This window comes from Rhipicephalus microplus, chromosome 7 (assembly GCF_043290135.1).
Source record: "Rhipicephalus microplus isolate Deutch F79 chromosome 7, USDA_Rmic, whole genome shotgun sequence".
Taxonomy (NCBI): Eukaryota; Metazoa; Arthropoda; class Arachnida; order Ixodida; family Ixodidae; genus Rhipicephalus; species Rhipicephalus microplus.
Genome location: NC_134706.1, coordinates 53,320,918 through 53,330,731, shown reverse-complemented (window position 1 = coordinate 53,330,731; position 9,814 = coordinate 53,320,918).

Below are 9,814 nucleotides of genomic sequence, written 5' to 3'. Positions count from 1 at the left end.
AATGACCATTTCGAATAGGTGCCCCCCTCCCCCGAAAAGTATGTCCGCCTGCTACCCCAGCCGCTTGAACGGTACTGTAACGGTACCAGTAAAAGAGCAACAGTGTTACAGTGCAGCTACTTTACCTAATCCAGAAACGAAAGTTTTACAGCTACTGAGTTTCCAAAAGTAGCGTGTTTTAGCTAGTGTGAAAAGTAATATCGTTACTTTACTAAATAAGTGTTATAGGCAGTAGATCGCAAACCAAAAGTTTATGTAATTAAGAATTTAACGACAATTATGACTCCCATCTACAATGAGAATCCTGAGGTGCCTTGATTTGGCGAAAAGTTGAGCAAATGCGCATGCCTCAAGACGACGTGGTCTCACGTGAAGGTAGTGGCGGAACTTTCACGTGGCCCAAATGATGGAAAGGCGCATCTTTTCTGTTGTCGAATAGCAAGCTTCCGCCTTAAATAGCGACCGGCTAGCGTAATTCATAACGCTTTTCGGTCTGTCGTCCCCTTGAACTTTGAATTTTATTTATTCCAACATACCATCATTTGGGATGCTGAGGGCCAGGGTCAAAAAGCCTCTTCACGGGCTTGACTAGGACCACGACCCCGTACAAAGTGGCAGGGATAGGCGAGTGTACATTATAGTATAAAATAAATCAGACAACACTATGTCGCTCAATTAGAACTGTAAACGAATGCATAATAGTACTGTAAAGGAATGCAAAAGCATTTACATATGAACATATATAGACAGATAATGCAAGTGAAACAGATCGAAAAATAAACCTTTAAAACAATGTACCAACTTCAATTTTAATAATCACATAAAAGATCAATGAGAATGTACAAATAAAAAAAGAAATCCCATGGCATTACACAGGTAGGACAAAAACGCATCTCCAGCAATATTTTCACAGTGTTTGTTGATTCAGATGGAACGGCAATAGAGAGCGCAGCATCTCCTTGCCGTAGTTCGCACTAGGATACTGACTCTATAGAGGAAAAGCTCCCCTAGGTTCCATGCATTAAAATCTATTAACCATAGTGCTGATATACAATATATTAACACTATTCCATAACAACTAGAAGGGCATACCGCCGTTTTAATGCCTGCAAAATCAATTGATGCCCCCCTCCCCCCTGCTCCGGCGTTCCTGGTCCCTTCCTTCTCCCTGAAGACGCGGGGCGCGTACGGTCCTCTCTGGTTGAGCAACAAGCGATGGCAGGCCTAGCACGCGGGGTGATGTTATCGCAGCCGCCCTCCGTGTAAATGAGATAGGTCGGTCCTTTTAGATGCGGAGCATCTTATACTCGCGCCTTGTAGTGCGCCGTCCGCACCGCTTCTCGAACATTCGACAGCTGACGCGCGCGCATGCGCCGTCGCGCCGTCGCCCACTCTTCCACCATCTGTGCATCCCTTCCTCCTCTACACACCGCGCGCGCTTCACTCCTCCACCATCTGTGCACCCTTCCTCCTCTACACACCGCGTTCGACATCTACAATTCTCCTGATTCTCCAGTGGACGCGCATGTGGCGTCGCGCTTCGAGAACATTCAACAGCTGACAGTGCATGCGCCATCGTGCTGCATATATACTCAAGGTCGGCGCTCGCTCGCTCAGTTGCCGCTCGTCGGTTGGTTTGTACGGCGCGTCGACGTCCAAGGTCGCGGTGAAATGAATTCCAACGAATCCACAAACACAATGATCGACGTCCCTTCGACCAGCGCCGCCCTTTCGCATACGTGTGTACGTGTTCACTCATTTAACACCCCCTCCTACAACCACGTTAATCAATTTAGCCATCGACCCAAGTAAGTCGCACTTTAACACCCCGTTAACCAATTATATGGTCCGCATCCTCCTCAGTGTTCCCCCGAGGGAAGCTGCGGGCAATTTTTTATCTCTGCCTTAACCGCGTTCGTCGCCCCCGCTCGCGCACTTTTAAAAACATGCGTTACAAACACACGATGCGCAGGGGGGGGGGGTGATTGATTGGTATGTGAGATTTAATGTCTCAAACCACTGTATGATTGTGAGAGACGTCGTAGTGGAGGGTTCCGAAAATTTTCACCACACGAGTTCTTTGATGTGCACCCAAATCTCAGCACACGGGAACAACGCATTTTCGCATGATGCGCAGGGGGGGGGGGTGTTATAGATTTGGACACGGCATAAAACATGAAGACGCCGGCCAGTGTAGCCAGGGGGTGGAGAGGGCACATCGGGAATGTGCTCATGCCCCGGAATTTTTTAGGGGCAAAACTCCTTATAGCGGCACCCGTTCGTCCCCCGTAGTATGTAACAAGTATAACATTTTGACCTCCAAGGTGGTGCCTGTGAAAGACTTCTTCTGTGCGTTGTTGAACAATAAAAAATAGTGCTCAATGCACATGTCAATGGCTGCTAATGGGGAATGAGAGACAGGAACATTCGGCTTTTAGTTAACGCGCAGGCTGCGATCACCATTAGCAGCCATTGGCATGTACATTGAGCACTATCTCACAAGAAAGGGTTGCTACGTTATACTCGCTGGGTGTAACCTCCTTAGCTTTAGAAAGGTTTAGCGAGCGTTGAGCCGCAGTGCCATGAATACAATGAGCTTGTATATACCATGAATGAACTCGAGGTGGTTAAAAATGGGAAGTATACATACGAAGCGCAAGCCGTAAGAAAGTAAAAGCCGAATTCTCCGCCTCTCATTTCCCATTAGCAGCCATTGGCATGTACATTGAGCACTATCGGACTGAAAAAGTTTGCTACGTCATACTCGCTGGGCGTAACCTCCTTGGTTTTCGGAAGGTTTAGCGAGCGTTGGGCCGCAGTGCCATGAATACAGTGAACTAGTATATACCATGAACTCGAGGTGGTTATAGGTGGGAAGTGGACCCGAAGCGCAAGCCGTAAGAAAGTGTGCATGTGCCACCTCTCGTTTAGTCCTTGGAATGTCCGCTGGATGGCGGTGCTTCTATATGGGGAATATATGATGAACAAATGTGAGATGGTGGTACTTGGAGTGTTGAATAGATGGACGAACGAACACATAGACAGATGCATGGATGGACGCATGAACGGACGCAGGGGCGGCTGCATGGACGAACGCAGGGACGGACGCACGAACAGACGCACGCACGGGCGGGTTGATGGACGCACGGACGGTCACACTGACGGACGCATCGATGGACGGAAGCAAGAACGAATGGACGGACGAATTCTTCGCCCCACTCTCCATCATTCACTCCGTGAATATGCTGCCATTTTTTTCGCCATGGTATACATAGCGCAAAATGACAATTTGCCTGCACCGCCCTCATTCTAATCAAGGTGCCCCTCTCCTCCAAAAAAAAATAAATAAAATATATTAGAACGGAAATTTCTGCCTACGCCCCTGGCGATGGCAAAAACCGGTCGAGATATATGTCCATATAATTGCTATCGCTCGAAAAACGAAACGGCTCTAGCCTTCGAGTCTCTAAGGCGTATGCATGAGGTACTCTGTGAAGTATTCTTTCTTTTTTTTAACTGCTTTCCAGAGAACACTATAGGGGGTATTTAGGAGTGTACCCAGAACACCCAAGGCACCTTGTGTGTCAACATTGTTGTGTTAAGCTACATTGTTGCGTGTTAATCTTATTTTCATTGTTATAGTTTTTATCTAAACATATATGTTACCCTGTGGGCTCCCTTCTGCAATAATGGCTTCGGGTGCTGCAGGCATTTTGCATAAATAGATTAATTAATTAATTAACTGAGCTTCGATATTATCGGGCACTGAACAAATCATCGAGTTTTTATTGGCTTTTGCACGATAGCTCGTAGTCTAGTACGAACACCTTGAAAAATAGGGGCAGATAACCAACCTAACTTCTTTTCTTTTTTATGTGGTGTTTAACGTCCCAAAACCAAACCACCCTAACCTCAGAGGATCAAAACACAAAGGCAATTGTAGGAACTGCGTGGAATAGCAGCTTTGTCTTTGATAACCTGCATCAGAAAACGAAACGATGGTTTAACGCACTGTTTTGCGAATGGCGCCCCAAAACTCCTCCCTTTTATACGATAATGTGAATTAGCATTGTGCTTGCTTGAGCTCATTGGCTTCGCATATCGAGGGTGTTCCAGCCAACTTGGTTCCAGTCCGCTTCGGTAGCGGTTCCCACCGCGTCGGACTGCAGTACAACGTGACTAGATAGAGAGATAAAGATGCTTTGAGAATTGTTGACGATGACGTCTCGTTACCGCCGAAGAGTAGCGTGTTCACCTTGGTAGCCTGCGACGTTTTTGACGAATTCAACGACTATGAAGGTATTGCTGAGGCAAATATCCCGCTGCTGCTCAAACGAAACATATGCATAGCCCGATGCCTTGTTCGGTTAGAGAATAAACGCTCTCGAGTTCTGCTGACCAACTTCAGCAATGAGTTTCAGCACGTTCCTAGAGGGACTACTGTCGCTTTCCTCAGTGAAATCGCCGACTTTTTCGATATCGGCACATTGGATACGACTTCACCACATGCAAAAGCTTGTGCTGACCTGGGAAGCCGCATTCACGTTAGTCCAGACTTGCCAGATTCACGAAAAGAGCGGCTGCTAAACCTTGTGAGGGAATTCTCGGACTGCTTCTCCACAGCATCGAAAGTTCAGCGTACCACCGTTACAAAACACCGCATTGTTACCGAGGAGTCGGCGCGGCCTCTTCGCCAACATCCATACCGTGTGTCCCCGAAGAAAAGAGAGGTGATTAAGCGTCAAGTTCAAGAGATGCTGAATGATGACGTCATCCAACCCTCGACAAGTCCGTGGGCGTCACCTGTTGTCTTAGTAAAGAAAAAAGACAACACACTACGCTTCTGCGTCGACTATCGACGGCTTAACAAAGTCACGAAACGCGACGTTTACCCCCTGCCACGGATTGATGACGCCTTAGACCGTCTACGCCACGCCCAGTTCTTCACATCACTAGATCTCAAGTCAGGGTACTGGCAAATTGAAGTTGACGAGGGTGACCGTGAGAAAACCGCGTTCGTGACGCCTGACGGGCTCTACGAATTTAAAGTGCTGCCTTTCGGTCTCTGTTCCGCTCCCGCCACGTTTCAACGCATGATGGATACTGTACTAAAGTGGCAGACGTGTCTTGTATACTTGGATGATGTCGTTGTATTTTCAACCACATTTGACGAGCATCTTTCAAGGCTAAAAAGTGTCCTCACTGCAATAAGGAGAGCGAACCTTACCATCAAGCCCGAAAAGTGCTACTTCGGCTATCAGGAACTCAAGTTTCTCGGCCACGTGGGGGGTGTTCGACCAGATCCGGAGAAGCTGGCAGCCGTTGCCGATTTCCCTCGCCCTGGAGACAAAAAGGTTGTTCAGCGATTCCTCGGACTCTGTGCGTACTACCGCCGTTTTGTCGAAGGATTTTCGAAAATTGCGGAACCTCTTACAAGAGTGACACGGCCAGATGTACCTTTCGTATGGACGGAAGAACAACAACAAGCCTTCGTAGAGCAGCGCAATCGACTGCAGACAGTTCCAGTGCTGGCACATTTCGACGACACTGCCGACACCGAGATCCACACAGATGCCAGCAATGTAGGAATCGGAGCCATTGTAGTTCAATGGCAGAACGGCGCAGAGCGTGTGATCGCTTACGCGAGCCGCAGTCTCACAAAAGCAGAGGCTAATTACTCTACCACCGAAAAAGAGTGCCTAGCAGTCGTTTGGGCCATTAGCAAGTTTCGACCCTACATATACGGCCGGCCATTTCGAGCGGTAAGTGACCACCATTCGCTCTGTTGGCTTGCCAATCTACGGGATCCATCAGGCCGCCTCGCCCGCTGGAGCCTCCGCCTTCAAGAGTACGACATAACGGTGGTCTACCGATCAGGACATAAGCATACAGATGCTGACTGCCTGTCTCGTGCTCCTATTTCCCCGACGTCATCTGACACTGAACAAGATTTACCGTTTCTTGGCATCGTTGATGTAGTGGATGGCTGAGCTTCAACGTGAGGACACTGAGCTACTTCCTGTCATCCAGCATCTTGAAGGAGAAGACGTTATCGTCCCACGCCGACTCTCGCGTGGTTTGACTACGTATTGCCTGCGGAACAATGTTCTCTACAAGAAAAATCTTGAGAGCAGCCAAGAAACTTTCCTCCTCGCCGTTCCAATGGCACTGCGTGAGGAAGTTTTGCAGGCGTGCCACGACGATCCTTCGGCCGGTCACTTAGGCTTTGCTAGGACATTAGCGCGCATCCGACAGAAGTACTACTGGCCACAGCTGTATTCGTCCGTTCAGCGCTATGTCCGCACCTGCCGTGACTGTCAGAGGCGTAAAGTGCCACCCGCAAAGCCCGCCGGTTTCCTCCAACCTTTAGATCCACCTCGAGCACCATTTCAGCAAGTGGGAATGGATCTTCTTGGTCCCTTTCCTACGTCATTTTCAGAAAATAAGTGGATAATCGTCGCAAACGACTATCTGACTCGCTATGCAGAAACCAAAGCTGTGCCTAAGAAAACTGCCGTTGAAGTCGCCCGATTCTTTGTCCACGACATTGTTTTGCGCCATGGTGCACCTGCTGTTCTCATAACCGATCGCGGAGCAGCGTTTACGGCAGAGTTATTGCAACAAGTCACTAAGCTGACGCAAACCAACCACCGGAAAACAACAGCTTATCATCCCCAAACGAACGGCTTGACGGAGAGGTTAAACAAAACATTGGCCGACATGCTATCTATGTATGTTGATGTAGAGCACAAAACGTGGGATGAAATTTTGCCGTACGTCACGTTTGCTTATAACACCGCTGTGCAAGAGACCACAGACCTAACACCATTTGAGCTTGTTTATGGCCGTCGCGTCACAACACCGTTAGACGCTATGCTCCCCGTAGACCAGGACAACAGCGGAAATGACAGCGTTGACGACTTCGTTGAGAAAGCCGAGGGAGCCCGCCAGCTTGCACGGAACCGCATTCGCGCGCAACAAGATATCGACGCTCGCCGTTACAACCAAGGCCGAAGGAGCGTCCACTATCAACCAGGTGACTATGTATGGGTGTGGACACCAGTTCGACATCGTGGGCTTTCGGAGAAGCTATTGCGGCGCTACTTTGGCCCTTACGAAGTTGTCCGCTGCCGCAGTGACGTGAATTACGAGGTAGTTCCCCAAAGTTCCGACACCAGTTTAACCCGTAGACGTCCACGTCCAGAAGTAGTCCACGTAGAACGGATGAAACCGTACCACGCCCGCGAGTTATGAACACTTCGAACTTTTTCCTTATTATCCACAACCGTGTGGGCTTTTTTTTTTTCATTGACGTGATCATTTTTTTTTCTTTCATGGCCACCTCTAGCATCTCAGTCAATCGACCGGGACGGTCGCTCTAAAAAGGGGGGAATTGACGCAAGGTAGGCTGGCAACTATAGTAGCCAGCCTCTGAAGAGGACAACGAAGTCGTTCGGTGTGCGCGTGCTCTGGTGTTCGCGTTTTCTGGCCCTTGGGTTACGAAAGTAAACGCCCTATTTTGTACATACGTGCGCCACGCCCTATTTTGTACCTACGTGCGCTTTTGTAACTAAAGGGCGCCATGTTTGGGGTAAGACGTGACTCGGTATATACGTGCGCCCGTGCAGCGCGTTGTGCCGGCCGGCTGCATCTCGCCGTCTCTCTGAGATCTAGAAAATAAACGCACTCGTGGATTGAATGCAAAAGAGCAGTGCGAATGTCTTCGCCATCGTAATGACTAACCCGTCGACAGGATGGACCAAAGATCTCGCGCGGTCACGCGCCGATCGAGGCGTACGCCAGCCCATCCAGTTCGAACTTTAGCAGCCGGGGACGAAAATAAATTGCGCGTCATAGCTTGGATCTACTGACCGGAAGTTACCTCGATGTAAATGTGGAAGCATTTCCGACAAAGAACAGAGTGGCGACTCGCTTAGGAAACGAGACAGGAGCGGTGAGACTGTGGCCCGTATTCACAACTACTAATTGCAACTTACTAATACTGCGGCCACTACTTCGACTTATACAACGTTTGCTAATTACACCAAACTGTAGATAATGCAAAAGAAAGTGCTCAGGCAATTTGAGAATTATCTAGGGGAACCAAAAGACTTATCAACAAATCTGTTCTTTATTAAGCATAATTTGCTTGAGGCGAATAAGTTATACAAATATAAACTCCTCCTGCACGTACATAATCTCCTAATGTGCACAAATTAGCGAACGCCGACCCTCACTTATAAGATACCCGCGGTAATGAATCACGTGTCTTCCCAAACCAACTTTGATGACTCACTCCCTAAACTTATGGCGAAATAAGACTTTTGCCTCGTAAACGAATGCACAGCCGTTACAACATAAGCTCATTTGTACCACTAAATCATTGTTTTTTGCATTATTTCACTTTGTTTTTACCTGTGTGGAGTGAGGATTGCATTATCTGAATGTGTATTTTCTTCTATATGATTTGTTTTGCTTTGATGTTTATCTCTATGTAATATGCATCTTGCCATACTTGGGCATTTTCGTTGTATCTTTTTTTATATTTGTGCGTCTTTGTACTTCAGTTTTTAAGGATCAAGTTATTAGGTTACATCGCTCTTTTTTTTTTCTGTGACTGTCAATTCGCTGCTGCCTGGAATTTTCCCTGGGTCCCTTCAATTCGTTCTTGACAGCTTCTTGCCCGGGGCGAACCCCAACATTTTTGTGTTGGAAGCAAATTTCAAGTTCCAACCGTCTTATTCGTATCTGATTCTTTCCTTAAGTTTCTGCACACTCTACGTGCGTTATAAGAGCGCAAAATCGATAATCGTTTACAAGATGAGTGCAATGTTTATCTGCCAAATACTCACCTACTTCGTTTCTCAAACTTACTAAAGGCACTAAACAGATACAGCAAAACTCGAGATAAGGATAAGGTTGTTTTGTGAACATGAGTGCGTGAGTCTGGAGCGGCCAGGGCCAAGCGCCTTCGCGTGCTCAGTTTCACGGATCAGGTGCAACGATAGCGAGGCGAAGGAAAAGCGTTTCCGCCTACGCATAGTTCCGTGTTCTTGCCGCCACGAATGTGATGCCATTTTCTTTTTCTGGCATGAAGACTTTAATTTTCTTCACACCTTAGAAATTAACGAAATCCGCCACATGGATTTTAATGTGCTATTTGACGTCATTTATAGTCTCGTTGTTTTGGTTTTTCGATTACTTCATTTGTAAGCCAGTCGCGACACCTTACGCACAGGCTCGCTCTTGGCTTCGCGTACGTGACAAACGGTGAAAACAGACATTTTGCTGACCGTCTTTCATAGCTTCAACAGCTTTGCACCTGATGTGTGAAGCACAGTGTAGAAAGGGCCGCCGAAAAATCACGACAACGTAAGTACCAACATCGGCATTCTCAAAATACGCTGAACTGCTATATAGAGCAAACTTCAAGGACGAGAGAGACTCGCTCGCTGGATTCCGTGCCGACCGGTCGTGCCCTCGCTATCTCCGACGACAGCGCAGCTCTGACCGACTGGATTAGCCCTACGCCATCTCCTGTTGCCTACAAGAGCTCTCGCCAGTGGTGGCCCGTCCTCGGACTCCTGCAACCGTCTCCATCTTTCCTATCTTCTCCTTACTTCAGTCGTTCGCTGTCCCTGCGCCTCACTCTCTCCTCTCACTCTATCTTTCCACCTTTTAATCCTATCCTTTTAATCCCTCTTTACCCCCATCCCTCGTGAGCTCAGATTTGGTTGCTCAGATTTGGTTGCATGGTAAAGAACCCCAGGTGGTCGAAATTTCCGGAGCCCTCCTCTACGGCGATTCCTCATAA